This window comes from Monodon monoceros, unplaced genomic scaffold (assembly GCF_005190385.1).
Source record: "Monodon monoceros isolate NGI ecotype Baffin Bay Population unplaced genomic scaffold, NGI_Narwhal_1 Super_Scaffold_13, whole genome shotgun sequence".
NCBI lineage: Eukaryota > Metazoa > Chordata > Mammalia > Artiodactyla > Monodontidae > Monodon > Monodon monoceros.
Window position 1 is genome coordinate 77,591,837 of NW_021703769.1, and position 22,239 is coordinate 77,614,075.

The 22,239-nt window shown below is 43.2% G+C and overlaps 1 protein-coding gene across 1 annotated transcript in view; it reads right to left on the minus strand.

The window, feature by feature from the left end:
• POM121C (POM121 transmembrane nucleoporin C) overlaps positions 1-15,672 on the minus strand; it is a 40,772-nt gene extending 25,100 nt beyond the window's left edge. Inside the window, exon 1 of the mRNA XM_029221182.1 lies at positions 15,548-15,672. The gene's annotated coding sequence lies outside the window, so the exon portion shown is untranslated. The remainder of the gene's footprint in view (positions 1-15,547) is intronic.
• Between the last annotated feature and the right edge of the window lie 6,567 nt (positions 15,673-22,239).

Consider the following 22,239-nt stretch of genomic DNA (forward strand, 5'->3'; position numbering starts at 1 on the left):
AGCACTATCAAATAGTGCTATCTATCATATGTGTAGCTGGACTCTCAAAAGAAAATGTGAGATTGGGGCAGAAATATTTTTAAAATAACATCCAAATTTCCCAAATGTGGTGAAAAATAACAACTTAAAGATCCATGAAGCTGACAAAACCACATACAAATATGTTTCTTCCCATCAGAAACAAGACAGGCTAGAAGACAAATGGTTTCTTTTAAATGCTAAGGGAAAAAGGCTTGTCATTCCAGAATTCTACGTTCAGCAAAAAATCCTTCAAAAATGAGGGAGAAATAAAGACACTTCCTTGTGAATAAAAATACACTCTAAGAAATGTTAAAGGTTGCCCTTTAGACAAAGGGAGCTAAGACCAGATAGAAATCTGTAACTACAGGAAGGAATAAAGACCATCATGGTAAATAAATGAGTAAATATATATAAGCTATGTTTATGATAGTCATGATTTAATTTAAGAATTGATTGTTTCAAATAAAAATAATAGAGATATTGTGAGATTAATACAACAAGTATAGAAGAAAAAGATGTAATAACCATCACCAAAAGCTGGATTGTGGGGAGGATAAATGGAATTATACTACTGTAAGGTTATTACATTTGTGACAGCAGCAAGTGGGACACTTCAAGTGTCAGGTATGATGTGAGAAGGAATATGGTGAAATAGGAAAGTGAAGGGTGAAGATGTTCAATAGTATTCTATTGTCACTAAACATAAAAGGATTGATATAAAACAAAGTATGTTCTCTGACTATAACAGAATCACACTAGAAATCATCAACAGAAACATAAAAGGAGAATTTTCAAACACTTGATAATTAAACAACACAATTCTAAATAATCTATGGGTCAAAGAACAAGTCTCAAGGGACATTAGAAAATATTTTGAACTGAATTAAAATATAATGTATCGAAATACATGGAAAGGGACTTCTACTTCTGACCATGATGGAATAACAGGGACCACAGATTTACCCTATAACCTAAAACAACAACAAAAACTAGACAAAGTACATGCAACAATGGTTTTCAGGACACTACACATTGGACAACAAAGGACAGAGATCACTGATAGTTGGGAACTAAATGAGATGAGCCCCACAATCAACACAGCTTACTGTCTGGAGTTTCCAGGCAGTAGCATTTACCAAAGCAGTACAGTTTAAAAGGCAGAATACCAGAGAGGAGGGAACTGCACAACAAGATCCCAGAGATGTACAGAGGTTCCTCCTTGAGTATTCAGCACGGAACTCAATAGCACATGTTTATGAGGAAACTACCCAAAGCCAAAGAAAAAGCCATCCAAAAGCATTAGAGGAAACAGGATCTGGCACTAACAAAGGGCCAGGAAAAGTGTCTCTTCCCACTGGTCAGATTGGGAAAACTCATAATTGATAGGACATTGGGTAGAGTACTCAGGAAGGTGTTGCCTCAGTAAGAGGGAATAATCAGCCTTAGATTGAGCACTGATCTGGACCTACCTAGATCAAAAAGCAAAGCCTGAAAGGATCAAACTGTTTCCAAGGACCTTAACTGCATCCCAAAACAAAGTTCAAGAAAACATACGGGAATAAAAAATGACCAGCACTCCACAAGGTAAGCTTCACAATGTCTGACATCCAAACAAAGATGGACAGGCATACAAACAAGCAGGAAAGCACGACCCATCAAGAGGAGAATAATCGATCCAAACCGACCCAGGCCTGACACAGATGTTAAAATTAGCAAAGAATAACATTAAAAGTTATTTTAACTGTATTTCATATGTTCAAAAAGTTAAGTAGCGATATGGAAAAATACAAGAAGAAATAATGGCCCCAAACTTTCCAAACATAATGAAAAATATAAGCCCACAATTCTGAAAGCTCAATCCCAAGTACAAGAACTATAAAGAGAACTATAACAAGTCACATCAAAGCCAAATTGTCAAAACCAGCAATACAGATAAAATTCTAAAGAAAAAAAAAAGAACAAAGATAAACATGGTACCAAAATATGACAGTTGACACACACAACGGACTGCTGTTATGGACTGAATTGTGTTCCCCCAAAATGTGAATATTGAACCCCAATCCCCAATGTAATTGTATTTGGAGATAGGGCCTTTAAAGATGTAATTAAGGTTAAATGAGGCCATATGAGTGGGGCCCTAATCCAATATGACTAGTGTCCTTATAAGAAGAGGTAGAGACACCAGGGATGCATGTGTATGGGGCAAAGGCCATGTGAATATACAGCAAGAAGGTGGTCATCTGTAAACCAAGAAGAGACGACTCAGGAGAAACCAGCCCTACCAACACTTTGATCTTGGATTTCCATCATCCAGGACTGTGAGAAAATAAATTTCTATTGTGTAGGCCACTCAGTCTCTGGTATTTTATTATGGGAACCCCCTAACAGATTAATGCAGACTGCCTAAAGTCTGGGAGGAAAAGCTGGGGAGAGTTTCTTTGGGTAATCAGAGCATTCATAATCATCTATGTATAAGAATTTAGAAGGCCATGTGAATGCCCAGGGCAAGACGCATGCTCAGAAAATACCTGACAAAAACAGAAACAGATTCACATATATAGAGAACAAACTAGTGGTTACCAGTGGGGAGAGGGACAAGATGGGGTAGGAGATTAAGAGGTACAAACTACTATGTATAAAAGAAATAAGCTACTGGCTTCCCTGGTGGCACAGTGATTAAGAATCCGCTTGCCAATGTAGGGGACACGGGTTTGAGCCCTGGTCCGGGAAGATCCCACATGCCGCGAAGCAACTAAACCCATGCGCCACAACTACTGAGCCTGCACTCTACAGCCCATGAGCCACAACTACTGAGCCTGCGCGCCACAACTACTGAAGCCTGCGCCTAGAGCCTGTGCTCCGCAACAAGAGAAGCCACCGCAATGAGATGCCCGCGCACCGCACCGAAGAGTAGCCCCCACTCGCCGCAACTAGGGAAAGCCTGCGCGCAGCAACAAAGACCCAATGCAGCCAAAAATAAATAAATAAGCTACAAGGATATGTTGTACAGCACATGGAATATAGCCAATATTTGATAGCAACTTATAATAGCAATAAAACATGAAATATTTAAAGATAAATTTAACAATATATGTTCAAGACTTCGGCACTAAAACATTACAGTAAATCTGCAAATAATCTTTTAGAGACATTAAAGAAGATCTAAATAAATGGAGAGATACATGTTCACAGATTGGAATATTCAACATGAAGATAGCCATTTTCCTCATATTGATCTATAGATTCAGTACAATCCCAGTGAAAATCTCAGTAGGTTTTTTAACTAGAAATTGACAGTCTGATTTAAAATTTATATGGATATGCAAAGAACCCAGAATAGCCAAGTCAATTTTGACAAAAGAAACAATAATAACAAAATTGGAGGACTTACACCACCTGACTTCAAGACTACAGCAAAAGTTATAGTAATCAAGACAGTATGGTGGCATAAACAAGAGTCTGTCATACAGAGTGAATTAAGCCAGAAAGAGAAAAATAAATATCGTATATTGACGCATATATGTGGAATCTAGAAAAATGGTACAGATGAATCCATTTGTAGGGCAGGAATGTAGACGTAGAGAATGGACATGTGGACACGGGGGGAAAGGGGAGGGTGGGACGAATTGGGAAATTAGGTTTGACATAAATACACTACCATGTGTAAAACAGATAGCTAGTGGGAACCTGCCGTATAGCACAGGGAGCTCAGCTCGGTGCTCTGTGATGACCTAGATGGGTGCGATGGGGTGGGGGCGGCAGGAGGGAGGTCCAAGAGGGAGGGGATATAGGTATACATATAGCTGATATACTTCGTTGTACAGCAGAAACTAACACGACATTGTAAAGCAATTATACTCCAATTAAAAAAAAAAGAAAAAACCCCACAGACATATAGCTTAATGGAACAGAAGAGAATATCCAGGAAAAGACATGTGGTCAACTGATGTTCTATAGTGGCACCACTGTAATCCAATGGGGAAGATGCTGGAACACTGGATGTATGTTATCTGTCACTGCATAACAAGTTACCCCACAATTTAGTAGCTTAAATCAACAAACCTTTGTTACAGAGCCAGGAATTTGGGAGTGGCCTAAGTGGGTGGTTCCAGCTCAGGATGGTGAGGCGGCTGTCAAGACGTCAGTGAGGGCCGCAGTCACGTGTAGGATCTGCTTCCAAGACAGCTCACTTGCCTGGTTATTTGGAGGAGGCCTCAGTTCCTTGCCAGCTGTTGGCAGAAGGCCTCAGTTCCCCACTACATGGACCTATCCATAGGATTGTTTAAGTGTCCTCACCACAAGGCAGCTGGCTTCTCACAGAGCAAGTAATCCAAGGGAGAGCAAGAAAGGGGAAAGCCACAATGCCTTTTAGGCCTTAATCTTGTGTCTCACATCACCATTTCTATCGTATTCTACTCATTAAAAATCAAGTTGCATTGGAACTGAGACACACTCATTAGATTTTGTATGGTCTGCGGCTGCTTTTCCACCACAAGAGCAGAGTGGAGTAGTTGTGACAGAGACCACATGGCCTCTAAGCCTAAAATATTTATTACCTGGCCCTGATTTACATCATCTACAGTGCTTGGCTTAATGTCTTAAACATGGTAGGCTCTCAAGAAACGTGCTAGTGCTCATAAACAGTGCGTGTTGGTTAGTTTGTTCAATAAATATTAGTTGAGCTCCTACTAAATGCCAAGTAGTATCATAAGTGCTGATTATACATAGTCAACGAGACAGAGTTGGTTCTTACACTAATTTTCTTCACTGCAGAGGTCCAGGTTGCCTCAGGGTGTAATACGTATAGGACTTTATTGTGCTGCTTCCCACTAGAGGGCAGCCTGAAGCTCGTCCACAATGGCGCAGTAGTCGTGTTAACTCCAACAACCGTACTATCAGCGAAGAACTGTCAGAGAGGACAAAATACCAAACTACATAAGATCTGTATTTATTCTCTCAAGACTGTTGTTAACAGAATTAAAAATGGATCAAGTTTGTCTTTGGAACTCCTAGCCTCCTGTTTCTTCACTGTTTCCACCCTTTTCCCTGCAGAGGTGGCGTGAACCATTATAGGCACCACCTGTAAGTTAAAAATGTGGCTGAGGGCTTCCCTGGTGGCACAGTGGTTGAGGGTCCACCTGCCGATGCAGGGGACGCAGGTTCGTGCCCCGGTTCGGGAAGATCCCACATGCCGTGGAGCGGCTGGGCCCATGAACCATGGCCGCTGAGCCTGCGCATCCGGAGCCTGTGCTCCGCAGCGGGAGAGGCCACAACAGTGAGAGGCCCGTGTACCGCAAAAAAAAAAAAAAAAAAATGTGGCTGAAACAATCAGGTGCATCTCTCACCAACAGATCAGTCAGAATGGGGAGAAAGAAGTGATTCCCTGGGAGGGATGGATCAACCTGGTAAGCACAGAACCGCAGGCCAGAAGCAATTCTGGGAGCAGAAACACGTGCCACATTAGGAGAAGAAACACATACCTTCTAGTCATTAGTTCACTATTTACTGTGCACCCACTACCTACTTTGCACTACACAGGATACGGCAATGAGGACTACAGACATAGTACCAGCCCTCAAGGAGGATGTACTTTGACAGGCAAGTCAGACAAATAGTTAGAAAAGCACTGAAACTACCAAAGTAGTAAAGACTGTTTCGGTCACTAATAGCATAAGAAACCAATAAAGAATGCAGTGGCATAAAACAATCATTTTGTTATCTTCAGAGATTCTTTGATTCCAGCTTGTTTCTGCTCTGCAATATCTGAGAGCTCAACTAGGAAGACTGAAAGGCTAGGGGTGATTGATGGTAGGGGGTTGGAATCACTTAGAGGCCTCTTCACTCACATAGGTAATGGCTGTCAGCTGGGACATCTGCTGAATTGTGGGCCGGGAACATGTACACATTTCTTCTCCCTGCTGTCTCTCCACGTGGGTTAGTTTGGGCTTCCTTGGAGTATGGCAGCTTAGTTCTAAGAGCCAGCATTCCCAGATAGAAAAGTGGAAGCACACAGCATTTTGATGACCTAGCCAGGGAAGTACCATAGAGTCAATTCTGTCCTACCTTACTTGGTTAAGACAATCATAAAGATCTGCATAGGTTCAAGGGGAAGAGGCATACCTCCCACCACTCGATGGAAGAAGCTTTAAGGTTATATTGTAAGATGAGCATATGTGATGGGAAATATTACTGTGGCCATCTTCAGAAAATTCAATCTGCCACAGGCTGTCATGATAGCATAGGAAGGGGGTATAACTTAGCATAGGGGGTCAGTCAGCAAAGGCCTCTGTGAGGAAGTCTTGTCTTTGGCTGAGGGGGTGAAGTGCTAAGAGGAGCCTTGGAAAGAGCTTTAGGTAGAGGAATCCACAGGTGTAAAGGTTGCAGTCCAGAGAGGCTGGTGTGTTTGAATGCTGCGTTTCGGAGTGATGAGAGCCTGGAGGGCAAGGGAAAAGTGCTGCAGGGGCGGATACAGACGGGAGATACCACATGCCTTGGCTCATGCCCTCCGGGCTGGATCCCCTGAGAGGAGAAGCAGCCTCCAGTCAGCAGTGTCTTAGGAAGAAAGGGACTGGAGAGGACAGAGCAGGCAATGGCTGCTCCCAAACTGGTGAAAGTGGGGGAAAGCTGCATGCTTAAGTAACTATCCCACCCCAGCGGCCCCATCATGGAAAATAAAATTGAATCTGCCCAAGTCTCATCCAGATAAAGTAAGGGAAGTCTGTAGAAATAACTATGCCTGAGGCAGCTGTGGATAAAAAGAGACCCCACAGGGCATGTCCACAACACAGTGGAGGTGGGGAAGTCCAGCAGGACTACAGTTAAAGCCTTAAGTTGCCATCACATAAGCGTCCGCTGCCCGGTACTCTTTCCCCTCGGCCTCAATTCAGATCGATGACTGAATGTTTTATTTATTTTTTCTCATTTTATACTTTGGATTGAATGTGTTTCCAGCTGTTGGTCTTGTCTCAAGAGTCAGATCCAAGAGGTTTGTAAAGAATGGACACTGTGTATCACTGTGCAGGTATTAACACATTATATAAGATGAAATTATAAATATCTGTATGCACATGGCAAGAGAAAAAACTAGATATATATGAAACAGATAACCAACAAGGACCTACTGTATAGCATAGGGAACTATCTGAAATAGAATCTAAACAAGAATAGATATATGTATGTAAAACTGAATCACTCTGCTGTACACCTGAAACTAACATAACATTGTAAATCAACTATACTTCAATCGGAGAAAAACAAACAGAATCGATTAAAAAAAAAGCTAGAAAATTAAGTAGGGACTAGATCGTGAAGGACCTTGGAAATCAGGTTAGAGTCTCTCTTGTGTGCTTCTCTAAACATACAATTTCAATCCAACTGCAGACATATGACAGATTATGTGGGTACTAAACCACCTGCCACACTGATTTAAGCTTCTGAAATTTTGTTCCTCCTGCTTATGCATGAAATGCCTTTATTCACCAGGGCAAAAGCTACTTACCTTCCAAGATTCAGCCTAAGTGTTACCACCTCTGTGAACCCTTCCTCAACCCCAAACACATGGCCACTCCCACCCTGGTGTCTCCATTATCTTGCACAGACTATTTTCACTGCATTTTTTAAATGTAAATTTATTTATTTTTATTTATTTTTGGCTGCGTTGTGTCTTCATTGCTGCGTGCGGGCTTTCTCTAGTTGCGGCGATGGGGGCTACTCTTTTTTGCGGTGCGCGGGCTCCTCACTGCGGTGGCTTCTCTTGTTGTGGAGCATGGGCTCTAGGCGCCCAGGCTCCAGTAGTTGTGGCACGTGGCTCTGTAGTTGTGGCTTCACAGGCTCTAGAGCACAGGCTCAGTACTTGTGCCACATGGGCTTAGTTGCTCTGTGTCATGTGGGATCTTCCCAGACCAAGGCTTAAACCTGTGTCCCCTGCATTAGCAGGTGGATTCCCAAGCACTGCACCACCAGGGAAGCCCCTCATTGCATTTATTTACTTAATTGTGCTCATTCACATATACATTACTCCCCACTCTAGTCTCTGGGCTCTTTGAAGACAGGGATTGTGTCTTATTTGTTCATCTTTTGATACTCAACATGGTGAGCATTCAATAAATGTTTGCATGAGTGAATTTCATCTTCAAACTGAAGCTGACAAAAATCTGACTTCCCTACTTTGGTGGGACACCAGAGACAGTTTGGGTTTCTTTTTTTTCTTTCTTTTGTTTTTTTTTTTTTTTTTTGCTGTACGCGGGCCTCTCACTGTTGCGGCCTCTCCCGTTGCGGAGCACAGGCTCCGGATGCACAGGCTCAGCGGCCATGGCTCACGGGCCCAGCCGCTCCGCGGCGTGTGGGATCTTCCCGGACCGGGGCACGAACCCGTGTCCCCTGCATCGGCAGGCGGACTCTCAACCACTGCGCCACCAGGGAAGCCCAGTTTGGGTTTCTTTTACTTAAAGCTGAGACTATGCCAAATTGAGGGTATAACAACCACTACTATGATTTAAGGACTGCTTATTCTATGCTAGCTGCTGCTTTAAGTGCTTGACATGTATTAATCTATTTAATCTTCCCAACAGTCCTACCGTAAGTTCATCAAGGGTTGAAAGGCTACAGCTGGCCACCTGGAGAAGAGGGCCCAGATGGACAAATGAAGCGAGGAAGATCTGGAGAGGTCTAATGAGCCCAGAGTACCAAGGCAGAGGGGCTGAAGAGTAGAGTTCTTTATGAAGATGGTCTGGGTTGTACTGGAGTTAGGTTTTTACTGGTCGCTGTAGTATGAGCCCATGTGACATAATACACCAAATGGGCACGATTCTTCATCATACAGGAGCAAATGTACTGTTACTAAAACGAGAAGTTATGCTCTAAAGCTTATGAAGAAAACAATTTTAAATGCCTTATGTTGTTTCCAGTTCCACAGAAGATGGAGTATGCACATTCCATCATCTTCCTCTTGCTGATTACAACCAAAATTCCTGTTCAAAATACACGAGACAACTATCAAAAAACCTCTCAAAAGGTGGAGAGAAGAAGGCAAACTGGCTAGGGCCTCAAGGGACAACTCAGTGGTGAGTTCCCTGGGTGGTCTGTTTGTTTGTTTTGCCTCCTATATATTTTGGCTTGGGTGTTAGAGCAGTCTGCAACTAGAAAAATGCCAACAAGCCCCTCCCGAAACAAAACAAAAGAAAAAAACCATAAAAACCAAGCCCTAAGAAAAGCCCATTCTGGGACTTCCCTGGTGGTCCAATGGTTAAGACTCTGCACTCCCAATGCAGGGGGCCCAGGCTCGATCCCTGGTCAGGGAACTAGATCCCACATGCCGCAACTAAAGATCCTTCATGACACAACGAAGATCTCACACGTAGCAACGAAGATCCTGAGTGCCACCACTAAGACCCAGCGCAGCCAAATCAATCAATCAATCAATATTAAAAAAAAAAAAGCCCATTCTGTCCAGCAAATGACCATGAGGAGGGTAGCTCTGCAGGATGGTTACAGCCACCCTACTAGAGGCAAACACCACAAAAGAACCCATACCTTTCCTCCTCCCCACCTGGTACTGCAGAGACTGTGGGACAAAGCCCTGTTGACCATCCCCATCTTGTACCAGCAAAGCAGAGGTGGCATCTCTCCCCTCCCTACCAGGTACTGGAGACTGTGGGGAGGAACCCTGTTGGCTATCCACAACCTGCACTAATTGAATAACTGTAAAAAGTGGCACCTCATCCCCTCTCAAATAGAGAGTAGGGAGCTAGAAAAAGGGATTCTCTAAATATGTGTATGAAGTACTGGTCATGCCTTCCCAAGCAGTGCATGTGTGAAACCAACTAGTATCAACACAGAAAAAGCTCTGGGAATTGAACTACAATGTGGAATACTCTGCGGTTTCAAATCGGCCTCAGGGTAGCATGCAAGTGGGGCAGGCCAGAACTGCTCTGCAAAGGCTGTGAAAACGAAATTGATCTTCAAACCAGAGCCCACAAAATTGGACCAGAATGTGCATTCTGAATATAAACATATTGATATTGACTTCCTACTAAAATAGAAGACTTACATAAAAACTAGAGCCTCATAATAGTCAAAATGTCCATGATAAAATAAAAAATTACTCCTCATACTAAGAACCAAGAAAAACAACTCAAATGAGAAAAGACAATCAACAAATGCCAATTGCAAGGTGAAAAAGATATTGGAATTATTGAACAAGGATGTTAGAGCAGCTGTCATAAAAATATTCCAAGAAATAATTAGGAACGCTCTTGAAACATAGTGAAAAATAGAAAGTCTCATCAAAGAAAAATATCTAACCACCCAGATGGAAATTTCAGAACGAAAAATTAAAATAAGTAAAAAATTCACTGGATGGACTCAATAGCAAAATGGAGATTTAAGAGGAAAGAATCGGTGAATCTAAAGATGTATCAGTAGAAATGATCCAATCTGAACAAAAGAGACGAAACAGAGAAAAAAAAGAATAAGTGCCTATGGGACAATAACAAAAGATCTAACACTCATGTTACTGGAGGCCCAGAAGGAGAGGAAAAAGAGTGCAGTGCACAAAAAATATTTGAAGAAATAATGGCTGAAAACTTCCCAAATTTGGCAAAAGACATAAACCTACCAATTCAAAAACCTGAGCAAACCCTAGAAGAATGAACTCAAATAAATCAACACCCAGATACATCATAATCAAATGTCTGAAAATTAAAAATAAAGGAAAAATCTTGAAAGCAGCTGGAGAGAAACAAAGTATTACCTACAGAGAAGGAACAATATGAAAAACTACAGATTCCCCATCAGAAACCATGGAGGAGAGAAGAAAGTGGCAAAATATTTTTTAAGTGCTGAAAGAAAAGAATGACAACCCATAATTCTGTATCCAGTGAAAGTATCTTTCAGGAATGAAGGTGAAATAAAGATATTAAGAGATGAAGGAAATGAAGTGATTTCCCACTATCAGATCTGCTCTGAAAGAAGTGATAAAGGAAAAGTTCTCCAAATGAAAAGAAAATAACAGCAGCTTGAAACATCAGAAATGAAGAAAAAGCAATTTTTAGGGTAAATATCTGTGTGGATATAATCTCTTGAATTTTTAAAGTTATGTTTGATGGATGAAAGCAAAATTATAACATTGTCTCACATGGTTCTCAATGTATGTAGAGGTAAAATTTAAGACAATAATGTCATAAAGGAAGAAAAAAGGGACCTAAAGGTGGTAAAGTTTCTACATTCACTTGAGCTGGTAAAAGGTTGATACTAGTAACCTATCATGAGTATGTGTAATGTAATCTCAACAGCAACCACTGAAAACCTATACAAAGAGAGCTATATTTTAAAAATCTATAGCCATCTTAAAATGACATACTAAAAAATGTTCAAGTATCCCATAAGAAGGCAAGAAAAGGGAAAAGGAGGCACAAAAAACCAGAGGGAATAAACAGAAAATAAGTAAAATGGCAGACTTAAATCCTAACCAATCAAAAATTATATTAAATGTAAATCATCTAAACAGACCAATTAAGAAAATAGAGATTATCAGAATATGTATTTTTAAAAATATGACTCAGAGTGATGTCACACAAAATGGCAGAGTAGGAACTAGGGGTTTGTCCCTTCACCAAAGCAATCATTGAGCTACAAAGAAAGATTGAAATCAACTATTTTGGAACTTGGAACATGACCAGAAACTTTTAACAACCAGAGGAGTCCTTATAACAATGAAGGGAAAGGTTGCTGATCTTTCACAAGTGAGCAACATGTGCAAACTAGTCAATATCCCTCATTCCTCAGACGTGCTGCAGCTGTATGGATAGCAGCCTGCATTCCTGAAGAAGCTGGCTGATGCCAGAGTAGATGGTGGAAACATTGTCCTCCAAAAGTTTGGGCTTACAGGGACCTCCCTGGTGGTCCAGTGGTTAACACTCCGCGCTCCCACTGCAGGGGGCGCCGCCGGTTCCATCCCTGATCAGGGAACTAAGATCCCACGTGCCGTGCCGCGGGGCCAAAAAAAAAAAAAAAGTTTGCGGTTACACAGTTTGATCGGTCTGATGGATCCCTGAGGATCAGATCAGCACAGATGCTTGCCTTGGATTTGACCCTACTGGCAGCTTTGGCTTTCCCGGGGGCATCTATTAGATTTAAAGAGACAGAATACCCCTCTCCTACCTCCCTATTTAGAATCAAACATTTAAGGAAATCTATGTCAGGTCATTGACTAACTGCAGAGAAAATGGAACAGAAACTTCAGTGACCACAGAAAAACAAGGAATACACACTTTGCAAAAATAGTTTGTAAAAGTAACAGCTCCATCACTCAACAAGCAAAAACTAGCAATCCCTAATGAGTAAGAATCAGATTTTGAGAGTTACCACATCATAACACTTAGAATGTACAGTTCTCAAAAACAACAAAAAATTTTAAAACAAAGAAACAGAAAAGTATGGACCATTCGAAGGAAAAAAACAACTTGACAGAAACCATCCCTAAGGAAGCCCAGACAATGGACTAACTAAACAAAAGCTTTATTTATTTATTTATTTTAATATAAGTTTATTTTATTTATTTATTTTTGGTTGCATTGGGTCTTTGTTGCTGTGCACGGGCTTTCTCTAGTTGCGGCGAGCAGGGGCTACTCTTTGTTGCGGTGCGCAGGCTTCTCATTGCGGTGGCTTCTCTTGTGGAGCACGGGGTCTAGGCGCACGGGCTTCAGTAGTTGTGGCACATGGGCTCAGCAGTAGTAGTTGTGGCTCTCAGGCTCTAGAGCGCAGGCTCAGTAGTTGTGGCACACGGGCTCAGTTGCTCCGTGGCATGTGGGATCTTCCCGGACCAGGGCTCGAACCCATGTCCCCTGCATTGGCACGGATTCACTGTGCCACCAGGCAAGTCTCTAAACAAAAACTTTAAATTGGCCGTTTTAACATGCTCAATGAGCTTAGGAAACCATGGACAAAGAAACTAAAGGAAATCAGGAACATAAAAGATGAACAAAATGAGAATATCAGGACTTCCCTGGTGGCGCAGTGGTTGAGAGTCCGCCTGCCGATGCAGGGGACACGGGTTCGTGCCCCGGTCCGGGAAGATCCCACATGCCATGGAGCGGCTGGGCCCGTCACCCATGGCCTCTGAGCCTGCGCGTCTGGAGCCTGTGCTCCACAACGGGAGAGGCCACAACAGTGAGAGGCCCGCGTACCGCAAAAAAAAAGAGAATATCTATAAAAGAATTATAGAAAGGAAACAACCAAAAATTCTGGACTGAAAAGTACACTAACTGAAATGAAAAATCACTAGAGGGGTTCACCAGCAGATTTGAGAAATAAAAGACCAGAAGACTTGAAGAGAGGTCCTTTGAAATTATCCAGCCTGAGGAGCAGGAAGAAAACTAAATTAAGAAACCAAATAGAGCCTGGGGTACCTGTGGGAGAGCAGTAAGAATGCAAAGAACAGAACGATGGAGACAGCTGTATAGGACCTGGCACCTCACAGAATGATGGGGCTACAAGGGTGGTTAAGAGTAAAATCTGACAATTTCGTGCTTTAGTGACTGTGGTGAGTTTAGTGAGCACACAAGAGGTGAGAGATTGGAACAGAAAGTGAACATTGTGACTTCGGATTTTAGAAGGAGTCTGAGGTATGAAAAAAGGCACACAAAGCTGCCTTACAGACAGATAAAATGCAGTCCTAGAGCTTAGAAGTCCTGTTAGTTGAGAGCGCTTAAGGAACCATCTAAATCACCCTGGTAATTGAGGAGATGTTACGAGAGACCATCATCTGTTAAAAGAGGGCCAAGAACAGAACCCTGAACAGAGACATGCTGCCGAGCTGAGGAGCAGATATCAGGGAAGGAGCAGCAGGCACAGAAGACTGAATGTCTTCCAGGAGCAGCACCTTGGGACCCACGAGGGCGGGAGCATAGCAACCAGTGACGAAGACCAAGAAAGAACGGCTGGGGCGATCACTAAGCAACAAATGCTGTGTACCTACTACGCGCTGAACTGCCTTGTAAATGTGACGTGCTTCACCACCACCACCCCACGCACACACACACACACACACACACACTGCTCTGCGTCCACCACCTCGTCGGAGTCGGAAGCCGCGGGTGACCAGCTCAGAGGGGAGCCTGGGAGATGCCCAGGGCCTAGGCGGCCTGAGGGCGTGTAAGGGGCTTACCCGACTGCGCACCTCCAGGTGATGGCCGGGCCACGGCTCCCGCAACAGGCCAGACCAGGCGGCTGCGGCCCGCAAGGGCCCGAAGTGTGCCAGTCCGGGCCGCGAGGACCTGCCCCCGGCCTCCGGGACTAGACCGCCCAGAGGCAGCCCGAAACCGCGTGCTCCCAGCATGCTCTGCGCGCATCTCACGTCACTGTGGGCGACTCCCGCCTGAGGCGCGAGACGGAGCCGGTTGCCAGGCAACAGGGTAGGCCACTCTCTGTCCGCAGTGGGCGGGCAGAGTCTTAGGTCGAAGCGTGAAGTGCGCTTGGTGAGGCTCGTTGCGTCACCACCTTGCACACCGGGGGAATCCTATTCAGTGACTCTTTTCTACAGGAGGGGGCATCTACTCAGTCCCAGTAACCCACGCTCCCTACAGTACTGAGTTCCTGCAAGGCTGTGGCTCTTTGAGAGCCCTAATCCCCTCTCTGCTCTGCCCTTTGCAGGTGCAAGGTTTTTCTGGGACAACCCCCCCACACACACCCCGCCCCAGGAAGAGAGCACCCGCACACAGCTGGAGATTCCCCACGGTTGGTTGGCTGGATTTTGTTCTGTTCTTTGTAAGCTACTCAGATCGTTATAAAGACTGCCTGGAAAACGGTGCATTTAGAACCAGCACTTATTTAAACAATTGGTAAGAGGATTTCCTCCATTACAATAACTCTATTACAAGATCTAGCCCAAACTGAACAGCTAATACCTGTTCTACTAGTCTGAGGGTTAAAGAAAAGCCCTTTTGGTGGCTTTCAAACTCTGAAATTCCTTCAAACTCTGATTCTGTCACTCCTCTCGCACCTTCATTTTATTGAGAATAGTTCACATTCCTGCAGTTCTACTTCAAATACACTTTCATCCTTAATCCAGCCTGTAGGGCCCTCTTGCTCTAACCAGCAGCATTCTGGGCTTCTCTTCTGTCCGCAAATAGCTTGGATATTATGACCAATTATTTCAACTCTCCCCTCAGTGATTTTTCACTTTGCCTTTTTGCCAGTTTCCATCCCTCGCTAAACCAGGCTGTGTGCTTTCTCCAGTCTGGCTGCAGAGATACCAAACATGGCTGGTGAAAAGCAAAGAACGTTGCTCTCACTCCTCCACAAATGTGTGCTTTCTCACAGCTTTGTGCTCCTTCCTATTGTAGACTGGAAGTTCTTCTATCCATTCTTGTGACCTTGCTGTCATATTAACTACATTTCCCCCAAACTTCCTATAGTCTGCCACAAACTTTCCACTCCATCCCACTCTACTTTTGGTAAGTGATCTCACCTACGTCTACTTTGCATCTGTATTTTTTTAATATATCTATAAATTTATTTATTTATTTACTTTTGGCTGCATTGGCTCTTCGTTGCTGTGCACGGGCTTTCTCATTGAGGTGGCTTCTCCAACAAACAATTTTAAAGGCAAATACAGAAGGTCACATGGGTGTGAACAAAACTTAGCTCTTTTGATACTGAGAAGACTCAATCAAAGACCTGATAAAGACAACATGAAGCACAGAAAATAATTACAAAACACAAAATCTGGTTTCCCAGGCAGATTACTTAAAAGATAAATCTTTTCTCTTTTTTTTACAATTTCTTATTAAGAACAGACCAATAATCTAAGAAATCTTTGTCATTTTAACAGAGAGAGAAAACCAAATTTTAGGTGTGTATCAGTGTACAATTAACAGTAAAGCTAATTAAAAAAAAGAAACCTTATAAATAAATCTGTCCAATCCTAGCCAGCTTTGACCACACAAAATAAGATTCCTTTTCCAAGATTCCTTTTCCACAAAACTTCAACAATTAAAAAAAAAAAATCCATTTGGGTTTTGTCCTATTCTTTTCCTCCATCTCATTCTAGAACAACCAGTCATTCTATTTTAGGACTGAATTTCTCTTTTTCCCTTAACAAAAATATGTCCTTCATACTTTGCATGTTTGGCATATATAGCTGTTTCACTTCATCCTTACATATGTTGATTATAATTTTTACCCATTAATAATCTTTATTTTTCTGTGAACACTAGGAAGTAAGCAATTGTGAACTGTCTGCCACATACTATCATTCTGTAGAAGATTAATACATTTTACAAATATACTGTCTCATAATTTTTTATAGGTATATGCTTCCTTATAGTACAATTTTCAATTTTTAAAAATTGAAGTATAGTTGATTTACAATGTTGTCTTAGTTTCTGGTGTACAGCAAAGTGATTCAGTTATACGTATATATACATATTCTTTTTCCTATTCTTTTCCATTATGGTTTATTACAGGATACTGAAGACAGTTCCTTGTGCTATACAGTAGGATCTTGTTGTCACAGTACAATTTTCCATGTGGCAAAATTCATGTTCACTAATAAACCCGAATATCTTTTGTCTCTGTAGAATTTAAGAAGCCCCAAATAAATAAACTTATGGTCAGCAATTAATGTTTCAGTATTTTACCTTATTTGGAAATGATCTAGATATTCATTGAGTATCACTTAACTTAGAACAGCTTTAAGGTTTCAAGTTGTCAAAAGGTTTTTGAACCTATTTTTAAGTAGATATATTAGAAAACAAAATTATTGTTGAAAAGTTTATTTATAAACTTTTTTCATTCACGTCTATTTAGTTCTCTTGTTCTTAACACTTTTGAATTAGCAATGCTTGACTTGCTTGTGAAAATGTCATGAGACAATAAACAAAGCTAGCCATCATCTCAAGTTATTTTTCTCATTGACAAATCAGGCACGTATCAAAAATATCACAGAAGCAAAGAGCCTTCAAAGTTAAACATAATTTTTTTTAATTGCCATGCTTGACACATCAAGCAATTCATTTCTATTGTGAATTTTGTTCTTAGGTTAGATTTATAGTTTTATAATCTTAAGTATCTAGCAGAGATAACTTAAGCTTGTTTGACTTAGTATAAACCTAGGTGGGAAAAAATTTTATGTCTGCATTATATTTAATGCTGACAACTCCAAAGACATGCCCGTTTTTATTTTGCCAACAATTTTAAGACTAGCTTTATTTACCAAATATTTATCCCAGATCATGTGAACTTAAAACAAAATTGGGTTAGTTTCTAGACTTCTCACTCATTTATCTCTAAGCCAATTCAAATAGAACTTCTTTAATGGATTTTATAACTAATTTGGTAATACCATCCAAAGGTAGAAAAAATCACCTATACATAATATACATGCATAGACATACGCATACATACAGACAAATGCAGTGATCCTAGAGCTTTCATTTTATAATTTTAAGCATGAGTCAGTAAAACTTAGTAATACAAACTCACTGGTTTATACCTACTTTATATATATATATTTAAAACACTTATTTATTTGGCTGAGTTGGGTCTTAGTTGCGGCACGCAGGATCTTTGTTGTGACGCAGAGGCTTCTTTCTAGTTGTGGTGCGCAGGCTCTAGAGTGCATGGGCTTAGTTATGCCGCAGCATGTGGGATCTTAGTTCCAGGGATCAAACCCACGTTTCCTGCATTGGAAGGTGGATTCTTAACCACTGGACCACCAGGGAAGTCCCTATACCTACTTTATATTTTTAACCAAATTGTGTTTCTGGCAAATGGGACAAGTTGAGGTTACCTACTCAATATGAGGGCTAATTCTTTTTATCAATATTTGTGGAGCAAGTTTCTAGGATTTTTATTTGACCTGATAGGTAATCTTATGGAGGCTGAGAACTACGCTTTAGGTGAGTGACTGAGGAGACATCTAGCGGCTGTCTGGATGTCTCCAAAGATCATCTGAGTGGATAAAATATTCAGCCTTTTTGCAATTAGCCTTTTTCCTTTTCAGCCTCAGGTAGTTGCTTCTGGGGGACCCTCAGTCCCTTGAGAGCAGGGGCCTAAAGTTCAAGTGGCTGAGGGGCTGGTGTATAACAAGGTCTGGCAGAGGTAGACAGAAGGATGAAGGAGCCAGGGGCTGGAAGGGAGTCACAGCAGAGGACTCAAGGGAAGTGATGGAAGATCAAAGAAGGCACAGGGGAAAAAAGCAGAAGCAATGGCAAGGGAGAGGTTGAAGAGGGGCCCGTTCGGGGAGATCTTATGTTTCCCAAAGAATCCAATGACGATCCAATTATCCTCAGCAGCATCATGTCAACAAGAAGGAGGAAGACAGGGCTTCCCTGGTGGCGCCGTGGTTAAGAACCCGCCTGCCAATGCAGGGGACACGGGTTCGAGCCCTGGTCCGGGAGGACCCCACATGCTGCAGAGCAACTAAGCCCATGCACCACAACTACTGAGCCTGCGCTCTAGAGCCTGCGAGCCACAACTACTGAAGCCTGTGCGGGTAGAGCCGGTGCTCCACAACAGGAGAAGCCACTGCAATGAGAAGCCCACGCACCCCAACGAAGAGCAGCCCCCACTCGCCGCAACTAGAAGAAAGCCCGCACACAGCAATGAAGACCCAATGCAGCCACAAGTAGATAAATAAAATAAAATAAATAAAACATTAAAGGAAAAAAAGGAGGAAGACAGGTCTGGTGCACCATACAGTCGGCAGGGGCTCGAGAAGGGGGTTTCAGTTGACAGAAGTTCCCATGGAGCAGCACGACCACACAAACAAGAGACGCCTTAAAAAATAGCTCCTATCAGGGTCTGGATATCAGCTTCCAATTAAGCCAACTTCTGACAACAGAGCTCGTTAAAACAAAATTTTTTTTTGGCGCGGCTTGCAGGAATCTTAGTTCCCCAACCAGGGATTGACCCCAGGCCATGGCAATGAAATCACCGAGTCCTAACCACTAAGCCGCCAGGGAACTCCCCTCGAAAAAAATTCTTTCAAATATCTTATTATCAGCTGAGATAAACAACAAATATTCCTGGCAGTGTTCACTGCCCACTCCTTTTTTTCTTTTTTAAAACCAAAGTCATACCTATGCCAACTGACTCAAAACCAAAACCAGTAAAAGCTGTTTATGACTTAACAGAGGACACAAGAGGCCTCCGCACAGAGGGTGCAAGTACGCAGTCCTCCTATGATCTGGAGCCACTCCCAAAGAGAGCCAAAAGAAAGAAAGAAAGATCATTGTTTCCCCCAGAGAGCTGGGAACAATTGGTAGGATGTTAGCTGCAAATGAGGTGCAGCCCACATTTCTGTGCAGCCATATTCTTGGGGACCCTACCTGCTGGTTGGCCTCCTGCACAGGCAAGAACTGACAATTTTCATGCTTTGGCAGGAGGAAAGCCAAGACAAGCCCCCAGGACACAAAACAAGACAAACAGGGGGCTTCCCTGGTGGCGCAGTGGTTGAGAGTCCACCTGCCTATGCAGGGGACACGGGTTTGTGCCCCAGTCCGGGAAGATCCCACGTGCCGCGCGGAGTGGCTGGGCCCGTGAGCCATGGCCGCTGAGCCTGCGCGTCCAGAGCCTGTGCTCCGCAACGGGAGAGGCCACAACAGTGAGAGGCCCGCGTACTGAAAAAACAAACAAACAAACAAGACAAACAGGAAAGCAGGAGCTGACAAACAGGAGAGCAAGATCAATAACCAATGGGCCCCCCAAACCAAATTCAACCAGAGTCACAATCCAAATAATTTTTTTAAAATATTTATTTATTTTGGCTGTGCCTGGTCTTAGTTGTGGCACATGGGATCTTCGTTGCGACCCATGGGATCTTTAGTTGCGGCATGCGGACTTCTTAGTTGGGGCATGCATGTGGGATCTAGTTCCCTGACCAGGAATCGAACCCGGGCCCCCTGCATTGGGAGTGTAGAGTCTTAACCACTGGACCACCAGGGAAGTCCCACAATCCAAATAATTAATTTTGACAAATGTTTTTCTCGTGCTAATCTGAATTTGAAAAGGAAGGGACAAGGAGATACTTTTTACCTTCCTCTCTCAACTGGGCCCTACAGACGGAGACCCGGGAGAGCTGACTTTGGTAGTACATTCTTACCTTTCACTGGTTTTGGTTAGTTTTCCCAGGATCCTGTCTACAGGCCGCAGAGCCAATGAGGTGTCCCAGCCATCCCTCCGTGGTTGCCAGAAACTATAACAGAGGGAAAAGGTCATTTCCCTTTACCCTTCTACGTTCGCAGCTGGGGCCCTTGTAACAAAAGACTAACAAGAGAAAAGCACACAAATGTCTTTGATGTAAGTTCTATGTGATGTGGGAGCCTTCATAAGGGAAGGAAGACCTAAAGAGGCAGTCACACCTGAGTGTGTTTATGCTCGATTGGATGAAGAGCGGAGAATTAAGGGAAAATGGGAGAGGACGAGAGGACATGAGCTGAGCGTAGGAAACTGGGGAAACAGCGAGGTCTGCTCAGATTCCTCTGGGCATCCCTCACGTGGAGATAAGGAGGTTCCTTTCCTCTGGGTACAAGCAGGGCACCTCTCACATGATCTGCTTCAGAGGAAGGTCAGAAAGTCCCTCCTCCATATGCCATTCTCAATTTCCTTCAGTTTCAAATATTCCACAGGCCAAAGTGCTATATTTGGGGGTAGCACATCCTGAACCCCATCAAAAGAAAACAGTCCAGGTAAAAACGACATTCCCTTTGTACCCCACCCCAGTGGCATCCTTACATGCTCTCAGAGAACTCTGTCCTGTTCCTTTACTGCACTTCCTCCAGTTGTCGTTACACAGTTGTTACTGTGATTATTTGATTATCCTATTTGTCTCCTCCCATAGCCTGTAAGCTCCAGAAGGGCGGGACTGCGTCTATTTTTGCTCTCCACCGTGTTCCCAGTGCCTGGTAGAGTAGACACTTAACAATGACTAATCGGTATGTTAATGTAAGGGCAGGGAACGGAAAGGCTTCATTGGAAATTTCAGAGCCTGTGCAATGAACGGATGCATAACATATGTGTATAACTAAGAATGTGGTGTAAAAAGAGTTCATTCACTCCAGAATGTTTAAACGTACGTTGGGTAATGTGTTAGAGGCTGAGTACAACCATGGTGACCAAGATTAAACCTCACTGGCTTTAAATCACAACAGTGTGGTATATAGGATATTTTGGCTATATGCCCTTGGCTTCAATTTCATCTAGGCTACCCTCCCACTTGCCCACTTCAACCCTTTGTTCATTTTCACTTTGCCAGGGCCACCCCTAGGTCCCAAACAAATTTGGCTCCTGTCTGTATAAACCCTAACTCCCCCTCCTTCCTTCTTTACGGCTTGTTAGCCATAAAACATTCTGGTGGCCTGATCTCACGATTCCCTGTAAGAAATACTCCACTGGCCAGAGTGACCAGCCACCCAGGCTGCCCTCTTAGAACTGGGACCTGGCCACAGGGCCCCGGAAAGACCCCTAAGGGGCTAAGTACCAGAGCCTCTGGGGCACCTGGTCAATGTCATGTGCAGGTTTCGGGAGAAGGCACTTCAAAGCCTGGGGCCCCTGTTTGCTCCAGGTGGTTCTCTGCTTGGCTTTCTGGACCTCTCAGTTTCACACTCAAGCTCCAGGAGTGACATGCAAGAGGGCTGTGACCAAGAACCGTCCATTCTATCAGTGGGGCTTCAAATGGAGCAGGCTCACCTTTGTATCCTGCTAGAGAGAGCAGAAAAACACAGCTGTAGGCAAGTGTTTCCCATTTTCTGTATTTATCAAGATCATCTTCCCCACTGGGCACTTTCAACACTATTTTCCTGATTATTTGACCTCCTTAGTTACAGGCTCTGCCGATGGCTTGCTTCATTCTCTCTGTCCTTTGTGAGTCATTTGGGCAATTCCCCTGCTTGCCAACCCCAGGCCTTCCCCATCTCCCTTCCTCCCTGGCTGGTCCCCTTGGCTTAACACACTGGCAGCATTAGGTTACAGATGATCCTGCCGGGGAAAGTCACCATGCAGCCGGCCCCATTCTGTCAGCTCCCTCTGCAAATCCTCTGGTAGCTGTGACTGGCTCGCTCTGAATCCCCTTATGATTGGCAGCTTCTGGCCCCGAGCAGAATTCGCCCCATGCATTTTTCAGATGGCAGATTATTTTTACATCTTTAGGGTGGAAGGGAATATCCATAGCTCAAGACCCCAGATTTCATGCAGTGACCTGGCCTTCTAGATAAATTACAG